The 18,185-nt window shown below is 36.0% G+C and overlaps 1 pseudogene; it reads right to left on the bottom strand.

Annotated features, from left to right (window-relative positions):
* Positions 1-1,860: 1,860 nt before the first annotated feature.
* LOC100589299 lies at positions 1,861-2,084 on the bottom strand (annotated as a pseudogene).
* Between the last annotated feature and the right edge of the window lie 16,101 nt (positions 2,085-18,185).

Below are 18,185 nucleotides of genomic sequence, written 5' to 3' on the forward strand. Positions count from 1 at the left end.
AAAACATTAACCAGTTATTAAATACTGACAGTGGATAAAATTACTGGACCAAGTATTTATAAATGCCGGGTTTAATAGTAAGAAGCTCCAGTTATACTACTTAGCTAGAAGAAACATGCTTTAGGCCGGGCGCAGTGGCTCACACCTATAATCCCAGCACTTTGGGAGGCTGAGGCAGGTGGATCACGAGGTCAAGAGATTGAGACCATCCTGGCCAACATGGTGAAACCCCGCCTCTACTAAAAATACAAAAATTAGCTGGGCATGGTGGCGCATGCCTGTAGTCCCAGCTACTTGGGAGGCTTAGACAGGGGAATTGCTTGAACCCGGGAGGCGGAGGTTGCAGTGAGCTGAGATTGTGCCACTGCACTCCAGCCTGGTGACAGATCGAGACTCCGTCTCAAAAAAAAAAAAAAAAAAAAGCATGCTTTAGCTCTTCTAGTAATCGCACATTTTTATTTTGAAATAATTTATTCTTACCCAATTACTACTACGCCCAATGAAATTTTCCAAATTTTAAGACGTTCTTTACTTCTTATGAAGTATGACTTAACTGTTAACCCTTTGAGAGTTCTTGAAACATCATTTGAAGTCTTAAGTTTCACCTTGAACCTATTCGATCAAAAAATATTGGACATTACTACCACATAAATTAAAACAGAGAATGGGATAAAAAACCAAAAGTGGAATCTATATAATCAGCAAATTATGGGATAGGACATTCTATTTCACAGTGGTATTTAACATACAAATAAACTGGTTCTTGGCCGAGTGCGGTGGCTCACGCCTGTAATCCCAGCACTTTGGGAGGCCAAGGAGGGGAGATCGAGACCATCCTGGCTAACACAGTGAAACCCCGTCTCTACTAAAAATACAAAAAAAAAAAAAAATAGCCAGGCGTGGTGGCAGGCGCCCGTGGTCCCAGCTACTCGGGAGGCTGAGGCAGAAGAATGGCGTGACCCCGGGACATGGAGCTTGCAGTAAGCCGAGATCGCGCCACTGTACTCCAGCCTGGGCGACAGAGTGAGATTCTTGTCTCAAAAAAGAAAAAAAAAAAGAATAAACTGGTTCCAAGGTACTACAGCGTTTGGCATATTTATTGCAAGCTTTAAATGATAGTGTCACTTTTCTCAACAAGTTATCTCTAAGAAAATGGCAGTGCTTTTAGGTACAAAAGCTGTTATATCTAGTAGGCAAAATTCTACATAGTCAAAATAAAAGAACTTTTTATAAAATTAGGTTTTAAAAATGCAGAATGGCTTGATAATTACCAGTTGTCTGAAAGACTAAAATCAGAAAAATGCAGCAATTAGAAGTACTTATTGATTAATATTACTTTGCTTTGATAAAGCCAGAAATGATTCTATTCCAAGAAATAAGCAATAATAATAAGATATGTGATTAATGTACTGTATCTCTTTTAAGCCAAAGCACACTTTTCATCTCAGAGAAGACAATCCTGACTTTTTACATTCTTAATTTTCTTTACCCAGAACAGGACCCCATTTTAAACCATTATTTGAATAGAGTTCATAATCAAAAGTCATTTTTCTCCAAAAGATATTTTCATTTCAGTACAAAAGCTGCAAAATGGCAAATGACTAAGTCAGTTATAAATAATTTGTACCACAATAAGTGCTAATTTACAAGAATTGTCAATAGATACCAACAAACTTCTATACCCAAGCCTAGAAGTTGCTATAGTAATAGGTTAGAACTAACACAGTTCTTCCATATGGTCAGATTTTGTTTGCTAAATAAGACTGTTATGAAATCGAAAGAAGAAATCTTAATAGGTCTTTCCAAGGCTGCATAATTCTCCAAATTATTTTCCTTTGATTGTAGAGCCTGCACATTTTTTCAGTCCTTTTATAGTTGTTTAGCTTTTGCAATATTTTCTTGATGTTTTTGTTTCTTCTTTTGCCCCTTTCACTGGCCTCAATTGTCTTGGCCAATTTCCAAAACAGTACAGCACCTGCTAGTAACAGTGGCGTAAAGGCCAAAATATCTTTTGTAAGAAAACCATATGGGTCCTTTGCAGCCCATTATACAACATATTCAGCCCAAGCCTTTATATCAAACATCTTTATAGCAGTTTCACTTATTCTTGATTAATGACCTCTCATTTTGTCCTGGGATTATTAGTGAGCCAATCACAATTTTAGATTACCCTTGGTTGTCTTCTTTAGTTCTACTGTACACTTCTGAGAGAAGGTTTAAATTTGTAAGGGGACCATGTTCACTCCTGCCCTTCAGCCTTGGCAAGTGTGGGTTCCTCATCCCACCATGAGCCAGGTAGGACTTACAGATCCCCAGAAATGTAGAACAACTACAACTTGTTCTGCCAGCACCAAAGCCGCCATCTCTGCTGTGCACTGGGACAAGAAGCACCGCAGCAGTGGCCACTAGCCTTTCCTATAAACTGCCAGGGTCTCAGACTTCCATTTCTATTTTCAATTAACTAATGTTTTAACATGCCTAGAAACCGAAATAATGGCTTTTAAAAAGAAGTTAATTACTTTAGATAATTTCATTTTATGAAAATATATGCTATGTTAAAAGTTTCAAAGATACAGAAAAGCAAAAATAAGCCAAATGCAATTCTGCTACTCAAATATGCAGTTTCTATTTCATATTATTCTATTCTTGAGCATGTACCTGTCAATAAATATATGATAAAATGGGCTCAAATGCTATGCACTATTTGTAACCCATTGTCTTACCTTATTGATATATAATGAAATTCTATCCTTCCTAATAAAAATATGCCTGTATTATCATTTTGATGGCTACACATGTCTCCTATTTAACTAATACCATGTTGAATAAGTTTGATTTTGTAAATACAGAATGGTTATCGTGAGGTTGTTTCCATGTTTATATCCATGACTATTTTCAGTTTCTGGAAGTGGTTTAAGTGGACAGTTATTATTCATATGCACTAGCAGCTCATTCCCTTGCAGAGTCATTTTGCTGTACCACCAAAACTCTTTTTAATCCTTTAGAATTAAAATTCTTTTTCAAGTTTTAGAACGCGAAATTCTTTATAATTTAGAACTCTTACACTTCTTTCTTTTTTTTTTCAAAGAGATGGGATCTTGCTCTGTTGCCCAAGCTGGAGTGCAGTGGCACGATCCTAACTCACTGCAACCTTGAACTTCTGGTCTCAACGGATCCTTTCTGCTTCAGCCTCCCAAGCAGCTGGGACTATAGGTATGCCACCATTCCTAGCTAATTTTTTTTAAAAAACATTCTGTAGAGATGACGTCTCGCTATGTTGCCCAGGCTGGTCTCAAACTCCTAGCCTCAAGCAATTCTCCTGCTTTGGCCTCACAAAGTGCTGGGATTACAGGCATGAGCCACTGCACGTGGCCTAGAATTCTTTTTAATCATTGCCAATAAATAGGGAATAAATTGTGTCTAATTTAAAAATTTGGAATTTTGGTTACTAGTATTGATAAACAATTTCCCACAAATATTAACAATAATTTAATGATGTTGTCAGATATTCAGTACATATTAACATTGCCCCAAGTACCTCAATAATGCCTTCTATAGTTTTCTTTTTTCAAATGAGGGTCCAATCCAATTTATGCATTGCATTTAGCTATTATGCCTCTCCCCATCCTCATTTTTATGACATTGATTGTTGAAGATTTTAGGCCAGTTATTCTATAGAACATCATCCATGCTTGATTTGTCTGATTGTTTCTTCACGGAGTAATTTAACTTATCCTTCTATTTTCTATGTATTATAACTTTTTTTCTATGTATTATTTTCTATTTATGTATAACATTAAAATCTCAATTTTCGTTTTTTCTTCTCTTTTTTGAGACGGAGTTTCGCTTTTGTTGCCCCCAGGCTGGAGTGCAATGACATGATCTTGGCTCACTGCAACCTCCGTCTCCCAGGTTCAAGCGATTCTCCTGCCTTAGCTTCCTGAGTAGCTGGGATTACAGGTGCCCGCCACTACCTTCGGCTAATTTTTGTATTTTTAGTAGAGCGAGGGTTTCATCACATTGGCCAGGCTGGTCTCGAACTTCTGACCTCAGGTAATCTGCCCTTCTTGGCCTTCCAAAGTGTTGGGATTACAGGCATGAGCCACCATACCCAGCCTTTTTTCTTCTTTCTTAGACAAGGTTTTTTGTTTCACCTTTTGTCAACAACATTACACAATGTCAGTGATTAAATATTCCTCTCTTCCCTCAAAATATTTTATTGGTCAAAGTTCTAAACAATTACTATGCTTATTGTTAGGCTCTAATAATTTATATATACACTTCAAATTAGCATATTTTTGTAACATTTCTTTAATAAATTTTATATTCAAATTAATGAAAATTAATTTAGAGAACTCCCATTTATGTGGTGGGTCCTCAACACATGCCGAATCAGCTCCACACTCCTCTCAAGAATAAGTCCATAATGGTTAAGAATCATTCAAGCTCACTTCAGCACAGTTTCCGTCTCTAATCCCTGTGTTATTACACATTATTGTGTGTATATAATAGATTTGAAATAAACAATGATAGCATGATGATTATAAAAATAAAGAGAGCTTGAGTTACTTTAATTCTGCTATTTCTGTCGATCTCTGTAAACACTTAGAATTTTCATTTGTGTTTAAACTTTAAAATGATGAAACAGGATGTGAATTGTAAGAAGAGATATTTTTGTTTGGTAAATCTGAAATTTAGTTTATAGATGAAATCATCTTATTGAATTTAAATAATATCATTAAAATTAAAATATATTCATCTTCTTAATTTTTAATTCTTTGTATTAAAACTAAAGACCAAATCAAGAAAATGGTCATTATTATTTATTATTGCATAGTTATTACTGCAATAATGTTATCATATAAAGGAAGGGGTTGTTAAAAAATGATCTACTCCTGGGGTGAAATGAGCTGTGTTGATTCAATACATTATTTTAGAAAATACATCTGCCAAATTTGTGTTACCAAAACACCAGGGGGTTGGTCTAGGTCCCATGGCTCACTGCACAGAAAGTCAATCACTGAGACAATGAGTATTGCCAGGGAAGAAGGCTTTCTATTTGGGTGATGTAAAACAGAGAGATGGGAGCCAAACCTCAAATCTATTTCTTCAAACCAACTAAAATTGGGGGTTTACATAGCCGGTAAGACATGTAACTACACGTGGGAAAACAGGAAATAGGGAGAGGTAAGGAAGCAATCATGATGAATGAAGGGTCTGGCATCTCATTGTCTGGATGCAGTGATCTGGTGGGTTTCAGTTTCTTGTCTGAGGGTCAGTTTCCTGAGGAAGAAACTAAGATAAGACATTTGGGCCCGTTTCGTTTGTATCACAGTCTAACCACTCACATTAACACTTATTCTATCATTCAGCTATTCATTCATTCAGTACTTATTTACTGAGTCCTACTTTCTGCCCAGTATTATTCTACATGCTGAAGATATAAGTTGGAACAGGAAAAATTCTATGCTCTCATAGAAATTACATTCTAGTACAGGAAACAGAAATCTAAATAATTAAGATTTATAATATAATGCTATATAGTAATAAATACTGTGAAGAAACAAAATAAAGCAGGGAAAAGGAGCAGTGGGTGATTTGTGTGTGAGGGAGTGCAATAGTTTAGATAGAGTGGTCAAGCAAGACCTCTGTGGAGGTGACATTTGGGCAGAATCCAGAAAAAAAGTGTAAGCAAAATGGCCATCTGTGGAAAGAGAATAATAGGTAGGAGGAACATCAAGTGCAAAGACTCTGAGGTAGAATTTTGCTAATCACTTTATAGGAGTAGAAAAGAAACCAGTGATGTTAAAATAGCGTTAGTGAGAGCAGAAGGATAAGATATGGGGTCAGATATTTGTATGGTCTTGTAAGTTAGGGTAAAGGTTTCAAATCTGACTTTTAGTGAAGGAGAAGCCATTGGAATGTTTTGAGTAGAATAGGAACTTTATCTGACTTAACTTTAATGGTTATCCCTCTGGTTTTGAGTAGAATAGTAACTTTATCTAACTTACCTTTACTGGAATCCCTCTGGCTTCTTTGTGTAGGCTAGACCAGAGGGGAGTGGGAAAGCAGAGAGACTTTTAGGAGTATATGTTATCTCTTTAGGGGAGAGATAAAGTGTCTTTGACCAGGCAAACTGGAGTGGAGAGGGTGAGACCTTGTTGTATTCTTAATACATTTTGAGAGTAGACCAAAGATGTTTCAGGATGCAGGAGAAAGTTAGCTTATGCAAATTGGCAGGATCACTAAAAGTAAAATTACAGAAGGAGGTTAAATAAAACAGCAAATCTTTAATGTGACTAAAACTGAATTATTTGGAAGAAGGATCATGTAGCACATTATCATTCAAAACACAATTCCAGGAGCTAATGCAGTGAGAGCTTGCAAATTCAAATTGTTCCCTTTTTTAGCCTAAGCATTCTCTTGCTCTGTCTCTGCAACTCAAATTTGGTTCAGATCAGTATTATCTTTTTGTATCTGACATATATAACAAAATAGTAATTTCCAATTCAATTGCTTAACATTTTTAAAGAAATATAAAATACATGAAATAAATGGCACAAATCACAGGTTTTCAGCTCACAAAATAATAATATGAGTTACCATCCAAATAAGAACTAAAACATTACCAGCATTCCACAAGTGATCCCTGTGTTCCTTCCCAGGTGCAAACCCCACTCTCCTCCCAGATGTAACCAATATCTTTTTTCTTAACCCCATGTTAATTTCCTGTGTGAATTTTATATAAATGGAAGCATGCAGTATGTGCTCTTTTATGTCTGGATATTTTGCCCAACATTACATTTATGTGGACAATTCATCACTATCATTGTACATAGCAATAGTTCATTAATTTTTATTGCTATGTTTTAAGTGAATATACTCAATTCATTTATCCACTCTACTAATGAATATCTGAGTGATTTTTTGTGTTTGGCTATTATGAATGATATGTCTATGAACACTCTTGCACATGACTTTTGATGCACATAGATATGTATTTCTCTGGGCATATATCTAAAAATTATTTTTTATAGGATATGCAGTAAATAGTAAAACTCTCAATTTTCAGAAGTGGTTGTACCAATTTACAGTAGTGCCCATGATATATGAGGGATGTAGCTGTTCCAAATCCTTTAAATGCTTGAGATTTTCATTCTTCTTAATTTTAGCCATTCTAGTAAGTATGTTGTGATATCTCTTTGTGACTTTTTAATTTGCATTTTTATTTTTTATTTATTTTTGAGACAAGGTCTCACTCTGTTGCACAGGTTGGAGTGCATGATCATGGCTCACTGCAGCCTCAATCTCCTGGGCCCAAGCCATCCTCCTGCCTCAGCCTCCAGAGAAACTGGGACTACAGGCATGCACCACCACACCCAGCTAATTTTTTATTTTTTATTTTTCTGTGGAGACTCTCACTATGTTGTACAAGCTGGTCTCAAACTCTTGGGCTCAAGCAATCCTACCACCTCGGCCTCCCAAAGTGCTAGGATTATAGTCATAAGCTACCAGGCCTGGCCTAATTTGCATATTTAATAATGAGTAAGGTTAATTACTTTTTCACATATCCCAAGGAATAAGAAAAATATTTGCATTTAAGGTTACAAATTCCCTTACATATACAGCTTTAAATGCATTCCATAAGCTATGACAGCTTGTGTTTTAATTATTATTCAATTTGGAATATTCTATAATTTATATTATTATTTCTTCTCTGACCTATTGTCTATTTAAAAGTGTGTTTTTAAATTTTGAAACATGGGAATTTTCTGGTTATCTTTTTAAAAATAATGTCTAGCTTGCTTCAATTGTCATAAGAAATGTACTCTGAATAATTTTATTCCTTTGAAATATGTTAAATGGTAAATTTTGGTAAATGACTCATGTGTCCTTGTAAGAAAATAATCCACAATTTGAAGAGTCAATCTTTTATGCATGTCAAATTAGAACAAGCAGGAAACAAGCAGAAGATTTGAACAATATGATACACAATTTTCATTTGCTTTGACATTTATAGAAGAAGCAGAAAATATTTTCTGACCACAATAAAACAGAAGTGGAATTTGATAACAAAAGTAAAATGAAAAAAATTCACCTCTAAATTAAAGTGAAATACAACTTTTTTTCCCAACAACCGATATAAGAGGGAAAACTATCAGCCCAAAAATAAATGCATACCATTATATAAATGCTATATATCAGATAAAAATTAAAGCATTGCTCAGAATAAAAATCTCAGCCCCAAATACTTATTATAATAATCAAGAAAAATAAATATAAACTCAGTAAGTTAGGAAAAGAACATATTAAATCTAAGGTAAGGAGAAAGGAAATTAAGTAAAAACAAATCTGCTAGATTTAAAAAATAAAGAGCCAATTATTTAGAAATGTCAATAAAAGGAATAACATCACTGTATTAGTCAGAATAAACTCAGCTTCAACTTTAATTGTAAACAATCCCTAAGTGTTAGTGGCTTATCACATAAATTTTATTTCTCACGCACTCAAAGTCTACTGTGGGTTAAAAGACTCTCCAAGGCAACTTTTTTTTTTTTTCCATATAGTAACTCAACGACTCAGTTTTCTTTGACTTGGGGTTCTGCTCTATCAACACATGCCCTCCATGCTCACTGCAAGTAAGGAAGAAACTCTGAAAGATTTCAGGACTTTTCACCCTCAGCCTGGATGTGACACATGCCCCTCTTCCTACTGCTACCTGACTGTTGCTTAGAACTAATCATATGAAAGGTATGGTCTTCCATACGCCCTGGAAAGAGAGCAGAACTAAATACCTGTGGGTTACAGTGAAATGGCTATAACAATCATTAATTAACTTAAGGAAGAAAGGGAGAAAGTACAAATACTCTAAATAAAAAATACATATATTCGAGAAATAACCACAGATACCAAGGAAATTAAAAGAATTGTATGACATTAATTTGCTCATCTCCATACAAATACATTTGTGATTCTGCATAAAATGGTTGATTTTCTCAAAGAATATAATTTTTCAAATTTATTCCAGGTAAGTGTAGAGGAGGAAAAATATATTTTCCTTCTACCCTTCTGAGTTCTTGGCTGGGGCTCCTATAATAAAAGACAGATTAACAAGAGAAAAGTATACTCATTTATTTAATATAGGTTTTACATGACATAAGAGCCTTCATAAGTAAATGAAGATCAAAAGAAGTGGTCAAACTTGAGTGTTTTTAATGCTAGGTTTGATAAAGAGTGGAAAGTCATAGAGAATTATAATAGGACGAAAGGATATGAGCTGGGGAAAACTTAGCAAGGCCTGTGTGTTTAGATTCTTCGCGTTCTCCTGTCTTTGGAGATAAGGACACTTTCCCTAGTCATATCTTCATAACTCCTCCTCACCTTCCAATATCCTTCTTTCTTTGTTTCAACAGAAGGTGGTATTTAAGCCTGATCTCTAAGCCACTGTTTTGAAAAGTGTTAATTCCTTGCATATTTCCTATGTATATGTTAATGGAAATGCCAGGCTCTTAAAGGGTTTATTCTGAGCCAATAGGAGTGAACACAGCTTGAGGAAACAGTCTCAAGGAATCCTGATAAAGTATACCCAACGTGGTCGGTTTATAGTTTGGTTTTGTACATTTCAGGGAGGCAGGAGTTATAGGCAAAGGCACAAAGCAATATACGGAAGATATACATTCATTTGGCCCAAAAAGGTGGGATAACTTGAGGCAGGACCTTACAGGTTATAGGCGGACTCAGAGATTCTTTAATTTGCATTTGGTTAAAAGAGTAAGGCTCTGTCTAACACTTTGAGTCAACAGAAAAGAATGTTGTTTTTTTTTGTTGTTTTTTTTTTTTTGAGACGGAGTCTCGCTCTGTCGCTCAGGCTGGCGCAATCTCGGCTCACTGCAAGCTCCGCCTCCCGGGTTCACGCCATTCTCCTGCCTCAGCCTCTCCGAGTAGCTGCGACTACAGGCGCCCGCCACCACGCCCGGCTAATTTTTTGTATTTTTAGTAGAGAGGGGGTTTCACCGTGGTGTTGATCTCCTGACCTCGTGATCCGCCCGCCTCGGCCTCCCAAAGTGCTGGGATTACAAGCGTGAGCCACTGCGCCCCGCCAGAAAAGAATGTTTTAAGTTAAGGATGTTATGTAGCAAGATTGATGGCCTTCAGATGTGACTTAACTCTTACCTTATATGGCCTTAGGTCTTGTTTATAATTTAGTATCTTATTGCCACAGAGTCTCTTTTGTCATTCTTATGATCTCTGTTTTAACATCAGTGCTGGTCAGTTGTGCCTAAACTCCAAAAGGGAGGGTGATATAATGAGGCGTGTCTGACCTCCCTTCCCATCACAGCTGGGAACTCAGTTTTTAAGGTTTCTTTGGGGTCCCCTTGGCCAAGAGAGGGTCTGTGCAGTTGGTGGAGGGCTTAGGATTTTTAGTTTACACATATATGAGTTATACATGTTCGTAAACTTCTGTTTGTTTTTCTCTTGTTAATCTGTCTTTTGTTACAGGGTTCCAGCTAAGAACTCAGAACAGATACAGATAAATTTATTTTTCCTCCTGTACAATGCCATGGAATAAGTGAACTACAATTTGTTTGTTTAATTATCAGTAGCTGATAGACATTTGACTTTTTTTAAATTTGAAATAAATTTTATCATATTGTATATATTGTTTCACAATTTTCTTTTTTAATAAGTATTACATTTTTATGGTTTACTAATATTTATACTTAGAACTTAAATCTATTGATTTTCTTGCTGTATGTATTTATTATCTGAATTTAAGAAAATCTATCAAGTCTCCTCTGAATGGGCATTTTATATTTATACAATTTTTCTTATAAACAATGTTAGAAAAAATTTCCGTGCATTCTCCTTGTGCACATGTGCAAATCAATACATTTTTAATATTTATACGTATTCATATTATCCTAAAAGTAAACTCAAGATTTCTGGAACAAGGTAGATTATGATTACTTACAGCAATAACCTCATTGGTTTCCCTTTGGCACAAATCTTCCTTATTCTAAGGTGATGCGATGAGAGCCAGGTGTCATCCTACTGATACCATGTCCTGTACTGTAGGTGAGGAACCCAAAAATATGAATCTGGGAACTTATATAGACATTATACCCCATCCCCAGAGGGGGACTGCAATCTCCCTAATAGAAACAATTTCTCCTTGGACAAAAGAAGGGGAAGGTCTCCAGACTTTGAAATGTAAATAAATGTCTTCAGGAGGGAGATTAGACAAAAATCTCTGTCCTCAGGTTTATAACCCCTGAGATGTTTTCATGGCACCAGGGAGATGTTTTATCTTTTGAAAAGGCGCATATGGCTTCAATCTAATACCCTAGGAATTTGAGGAGCCAGTGGGTCTGAGGTTAAGGAGGCTTTCTCTAGCAAGTCAATTTTCTCTCCTCAGGAAGTCAAACAGTGCAAAAACATGAAAATATTCAATTCCTGACATAAGTGTTTACTAGAAAACAATTAGAAGTGAAATTACTGGGTTGTAGGATATGCATCTTCAACTTTTCTAACCATTGCTAAATTACTTCCCAAATTAGTGTTATCAATTTAAGCTCCCACTGATGGTGTACTAAAATTATCGTTTCCTTACATCTTCATCCACAAATATTGTGAAATATTATTTTTGGCTAACCAGATAACTCTGACATGATGTATCACTGTTTTCTAAATTCTCATTTTCCTGATTTCTAGCAAGGTAGAGGATTTTTAAAAATGGATCGGCAATTTTAGTTTCCTCTTAACTGCTTGTTCACATTCTTTGCTCATTTAGATATTGAGTTATTTGTGTTATTTATTGATTTGTAGGCATAATTATACATTCTGGAAGCTAATACTTTGCTATTTGCATGCATTGCAAATATATTCTCCTAGGCTGTGCCTTATCTGTAATCTTTCCACTTATCTAATGGTATTCTGATTTATAAAAAAAAAAATGTTAATTTAGTAAAAATGTATCAATGTTTTGCCTTATGAAGATGTTTTGTTTCTAGCTTAATAAATCTCAAACCCAAAGTCACATGCATATTTTCCCATAAGTAATTTTGAAATTTTGGTTTGTTTTTTCACATTTTGGGTTTTATTCCACTTGAAATTTATTTTTAATTACATTGTAAAGTTTTCAACACACTTAGTTGTTATTTTTTATAAATAACTGTGAGGAAAGAATTTGAAATTATGGCCTTTAGATTATATGTAGTGTCCAAGTCCATTGATGTAAAAGGATATTAAACTAGGATTAGGAGGAGGTCTATGGAGAGACAGGTTTATAGCAAGATAGAGATAAAGGTGTTGATCTGGACTATAATTATTCCTCCTCACACTAGACAAGGGATTGGATTAGATCTTGCTGATTATAATTTTATGAAAGCAGACCAATCGTGTGTGTGTGTGTGTGAGAGAGAGAGAGAGAGACTATTTCCTAAACAGAAGCACTAGGTTGCTAATGAAAGTCCTCTGGACTAGTGATATAAGCACGCATGTAACAGGACAGGAACCCAGTAAGAATTCAGCCATTTTCTGCTCTGAGGTATCTGGCAGGTGTTCATACTTTGTAAATTTAGGGGAAGTGGAAAATAAAAAGGCCGTTCCGATTCATGCAGCATCTGTTCTGGTTCTGTCTGGCTATCTTACTTCCATTAGATTCTATAATTATGTCTAAATTAACTGACATTTTAAACAAGTTTGGGGGAGGGTAAGTCTCAATTTTATTCACTAGAACTTTTAAATTTCCGGTTGTCCTAGCAAAATGTATAGATTAGTCTGTGTTTTCCCATTGATTTGTAATGACAACTCTGTCATATACCAAGCTTCCACATAGGCATGTGTTTGTTTATGGCCTGTTTATTCTGTTTCTTGAGTTTATTTGCCTATCTCTGTGACAATAATTCACCATTATTAGTTATTGTATCTTTAGAATAAATCTTAACATCTGCTAGTGTGAGTCTCTGCACTTGTTTTATTTCTTTTATTAACTTGATTATTTTTGGACACTAAAATCACCTTTAAAAATTCATGTGGATTTTAGGATTATCATGGTAAGTTTCAAGAAAAGTTTTGTTGAATGTTGTGATTGTAATGTTATTAAATTCAGAGGTCAGAATTGACATGCAATTGTATTGATTTGTTTTCTTCATGAACATAGTCTATTTGATCAGGACTTCTTTAATGTCCTTTCATAATGTTTTATAACTTTTCTTGCATATATTTTGTTAGACTTTTTTCTAGAGGTTTCTTGTTATTTTGAACATTATTATTTTTAAGTCACATTTTCAAATCGTGTGGCAGCCATAGAAGTGATTCCCTCAGATTTCCATTCAGTGAAAACCTGTTGCAGCACCTTTGAGATTTACTGCAGTGTATGAGTCAAGGGCACATTCTCTCCAGGCAGCTCCAGTGGCAGACTAAGCATAACAGGAGTGCCAGGACCTAGCCATTACCACCTAAGGTAGAACTCCTCTAGAAACAGCCTTTACACTGAGGTGCCTTGTTGAACTGGCCATGATTTTCTCAGAGATGCTCCTCAGACTGAACTTTTTTCTACGTAATATCCTTGCTCCACTCCTTTATCAGGTGTCAGACACACATTGCAGCATGAAGGCTTTCCCTGTTGACTTGTTTCATTTCCTCTTATCTTTCAAAGGTGTTAGTTGCAATAAAACTCTTGCACTTCTAATTCTATCTTAGCATCTACTTATCAAAGGACCTCAACTGACACAACTTATTATCAGAAGTGGTACAAGAAAGCATGCATTAAGATAAAATTTAGAGATTGACTAACTTATTACTTGGCTAGAAAAGAGAACCCCATCTCAAGTGGTATGTGGAGTACTACAGATAATCCTGGGCATAAAATAGTGGCAAAATTGCTAAAATGTTAATTGGCAATGACTGCAAATAACATTCTGATGAAATGAAACACTCTGATCAATGGGATGTCACAAATATTGGGAAGGTATGAGGTGAGCAAAATGTACAAGGATAATGAGCTTGAATAATTATCATTAAGTTGCATGGAAAACCTACAGAAGGATGAGAAAATAAAGGCATTTAAAAAAATAGATTAACACTAAATATGAGGACCTTTTTGGTAGCTTACAGATACACCAGCTGAGAAAAAATCTCAAGATCCGATAGTTAGGATTAAGGAGCTTCAAAGACAAGTCAATGCTCAAAGTAAGTCTATTACATTAAGGTCACAGAAAAAGTTAGAAAAGTCTAGAACCCTAACATGTGAGATGAAGACTTCTGGGTGTATATTCCCAAGGATTATGGCTAGACAGACTTCTCTGAAACATAAGGAGGCTGTATAGGTGGCCCAGGCACCTTATTAACCCATTTATGCCTGAGGTTGTAATTTTTGGAATTTTTGCAATCAGACCTTGGCAATGACCTTGAGCAGTAGGATATAAATAACTCCCACATGCTTAGCATCCAATAATGGAACACTAGGCATAAATAAGTTAAAAGACAGCAATTCCCCTGTGTGAAAAGCACTACAGGGGCCTCTCTCATGTGGGGCAAAAGGTGCTCCTCTCAGAAGCTTCCCCCACCTCCTCCTTTGTGTACCAGATTGATAACTAAGGCTAAATTCTAATATACACTGGCTGGGGTCATGCTGTGTGTAACAAGGAAAGAAAATGACTGCACCCAATAGGAACTGCAAGAATTGGCTAGTATTTACTGGCAGGAACCAGGGAAACCAGGGAATACATGGAATTAGATTTTGAGGGTGCTTGATCAAGTGGGCCAGAATATAATATAGGATAAGCAAGAGTTCACTGACTTGGGCCCATTCTTTTAGGACAAAGAAAATAATACCCAGGCAAGAACTCCCAGGGGATGAAACAAAGTTTCTACTAGTATGACTCTTCCGCGTATAGCCTATGCGGAACAAAGTAGAGATGCCTGAGATTTCCTAGCAAAGAATGGAAGAATAAAGTTAAAAAGTCAGAGAAATGGCCATGCTGGAATATGTATGTTATGCGAAGCCAGAAGACTTACCAGAGGTTTATATTCCGTGAAAAGGCCCAGAGGGCACAATATTGACCAAAACCATCAGGTGTGCACTGTTGGGAAGAGCACCAACACTAGTAAGGAGCTCCATGGTGGCTATCCTCTGTGGGCCAGGGCTGATGTTAGGAGTACTCACATAGTTTGGCTCATTGACAGCAATGGGGACGATGGCCACAGCTCACCCAAGCAATGTAGGCCTAGTGAAGCTGTTCACTTGTTTCTTTCCCTCTTGCTGTCTCTCTCCTCTTATTGCTTCACTCAAGTTGCCTAGTTTATGTTTCCTCATCTAGGTCAAATTTGGCAACTTGCAGTACTTGTATCATGGTGCTATTCTGAGTGTGGCTAATTAAGTTACAGAGATATCTGGCAACTCTATGTCCTATAATGTCCCAGGTCTTCTGTGTTTCATGAGCTGATGCCCTAGTTAGAAACTGGCAGAGGCAATTTTCAACCTCTTTTCAGAAGGGATAATCTCAGGGATGGGCCTTGATTCTGGCTGCCTACTTACATGAAGATTTTAAACCTGGTTATCTCTGTTTTCAGCCTTAATGTCCAGCCAGCTTGTGACTTTAGCCCTGTTCACAATTCTGGTTTCTATTTCACATTTTATTATGATTTTTTGCAATGCTTATCTTGCCTATAAGCCCAGTTGTAGCTTCTTATGTTCCCTTTTTAATATATTTCCATCACTTTTATGTGCTTAAAGCAGAAGAGATATTAAACGCATAGACTTAAAATATCATCCAGGCAAAAGTACATTCCATTTATACAGAAAAATCATCCTTCCTTTCTTCTCTCTTAAGGTTATCATCTTTATCCTTGATTTCTCTCGTTTCACTAACATGTTTCCAGAAAAGTTATTTTTATTAATCTTGTTTGGTACTTTGAATGCTTTTTGATAAGACCCATGTCTTTCTTCAGTCCTGGTAACTTCTAAGCATTTTTATTTCAAATAGTGCTTTGCCACCATTTCATCTATGCTTGTTCTAGGACTGTTATGAAAAATGTTTGTCCCTCGCTTTCTTCCTTTCATCCTTCTTATTTTTTTCTTCCATGAAATAAATTCAGATTCACTAGATTTTTACTATGTTCGATGCACACTGAAAGGCTTAAAATACTATCCCAAAGTTATAGAGGTCTTGAAATTATTAAACCAAATGCTTTGGGACATTGGAATGGAAATAAAATGGGTGATGCTCAAGAAAATATCCCCTTTAGCTTCTACTTATAAGCTTTTTTTTTCTCAACACCAGTCCAGTTCAATAATGGAAGAAAATTTCAATACAGTTCCTTATTCTCTCTTTCTAAATTATTCATGCCAGTTGGCTCAACTTAAACACTCTCATGCCAGTAATTCCTGGAGGGCTCTTTCCATCAAGAATACATACTCATGTTGGGGCTCAGAAGATAATAATCCAAAATATGGTGCTTTGACATGCTGAACTAAAGAAGAGAAACCTCAAGTTTTCTCTCTGATCTCCCCCTGCCTCCATGTCTCTCTGACCTTCTTATTTTTCCAAGGCACCACTAGGTACTCTTGCTGGAATCTCCTTATCTGACTAGGAAAACTTCTTTCCAAAAGAAATGCAATTGTCTTTCCCCCTTCCTAGGAGTCTCATTAAATAATCATGAAAGATTAACCATTAAAGAGGAGAAGAGAATGGAAGTTTTCACCATGCCTAGACAGACTTTCAATCTATTCTTCTGAGGGAAATATTGAGAGATTACCTGGGAGGCTTTATCTACATAGGCAACCTTCATTGAAAGTAAAGTTCCACACCCCTCCCCGCACCTTCCCATTACCTCCTGCAGAGCTCAGAACTTTGTCCCAGGCCACTGTTCCTTGGGCTCATTCATTTTCCCAGAAAATCATTCACTTCTACCCCTCTATCTCCCATTCTTCTATGAAGAAGGGTATGTAAGCATCTGGACCTCACTGGGTTATTGGTTAAACATTCTTCTGTGATTCCCCCATGTTATACATGTTAAAATAAATTTTGTATGACTTTTTATGCTATTAATAGGTCTATTGTCAGTCCATATTCAGCAAAAATTCAGAGGACAGAGAGGAAGCTTTTCCTTGGCCCATCCACCCACTATGGGCACGTAGAATGCCCACCAGTGGGTGAAGATTTCATAAACCTGGAAGTTTTACTACTCTGGTGAAGGCAGTTTTGCATGTTCTATATTTATTACTGGTATTTCTAGGCAGTGTTTAAGTTTACATTTTATTGGTACTATAAGGAACCAGAATATGCCACCCCAAAACATGACAGTAGAAAACTAGAATGTGCTACTCCAAATTATGCTTCTTTGGCATAAAGATTATTTTGAGTTTACTATTTTGAGAAATAACTGACACATAAGAAGCTCTGAAAATAGACAAGAAATTATTCTTTTGTAAGAGAAATGTATGTTTATAAAGGAAACTTCCATTTATAAGGATGTCTCTCCCTCTGTACCAGGAAAAATAGGATAAATAAATCACAAGAGACTCTTATCAATGGAGAAGACACCAACTTAAATCTGCATGACAAACCTTACCCTTGTTTACTATGTGTTTCTGGTCACCTCCCCATATATGATCCCCCTAAGACACACATACACTCTTCTTTGTTTCAGCAGAAAATGGCATTTAAGCCTGAATTAGAAGCCATCTCTTTGGAGGCTTACGCATATTTTCTGGATATCTCCCACATATACATAAGGTATACATGTTAATAAACTTCTGTTTGTCTTTCTGTTGTTAATCTGTCTTTTGCTACAGGGATCTCAGCCAATAGTCCTATAATGTGTAGTAGGAAAAGATATTTTTCTTCCCCTACAATACCAATAAACAAAAATGGCTCCTGCTTATTGGCTTTAATAGAAGAACAAATGGCCAAAAATTAAATAATCAGTTGCATCTTTAGATATGACAATCTACTTTGCTTACTTTTTGTCTTAATGGTCATAATCAGACAGAAAAAGAAACAAGGTATTACCAATACCATAAGAATTATCTTGTATCATTACGTCACAGCCTGCAGCTCTAAAAACTCTGTTTTCTCTCCAAAGATAATCACTAACTTGATCTATAATATATTAGAATTCCTCTTTTATGAGCTTTCTGTATATGAAATCGTGCAGTTGTATAGGAATAAAAAGGTACA

Source organism: Nomascus leucogenys, chromosome X (genome assembly GCF_006542625.1).
Source record: "Nomascus leucogenys isolate Asia chromosome X, Asia_NLE_v1, whole genome shotgun sequence".
In the NCBI taxonomy this organism is placed as follows: domain Eukaryota; kingdom Metazoa; phylum Chordata; class Mammalia; order Primates; family Hylobatidae; genus Nomascus; species Nomascus leucogenys.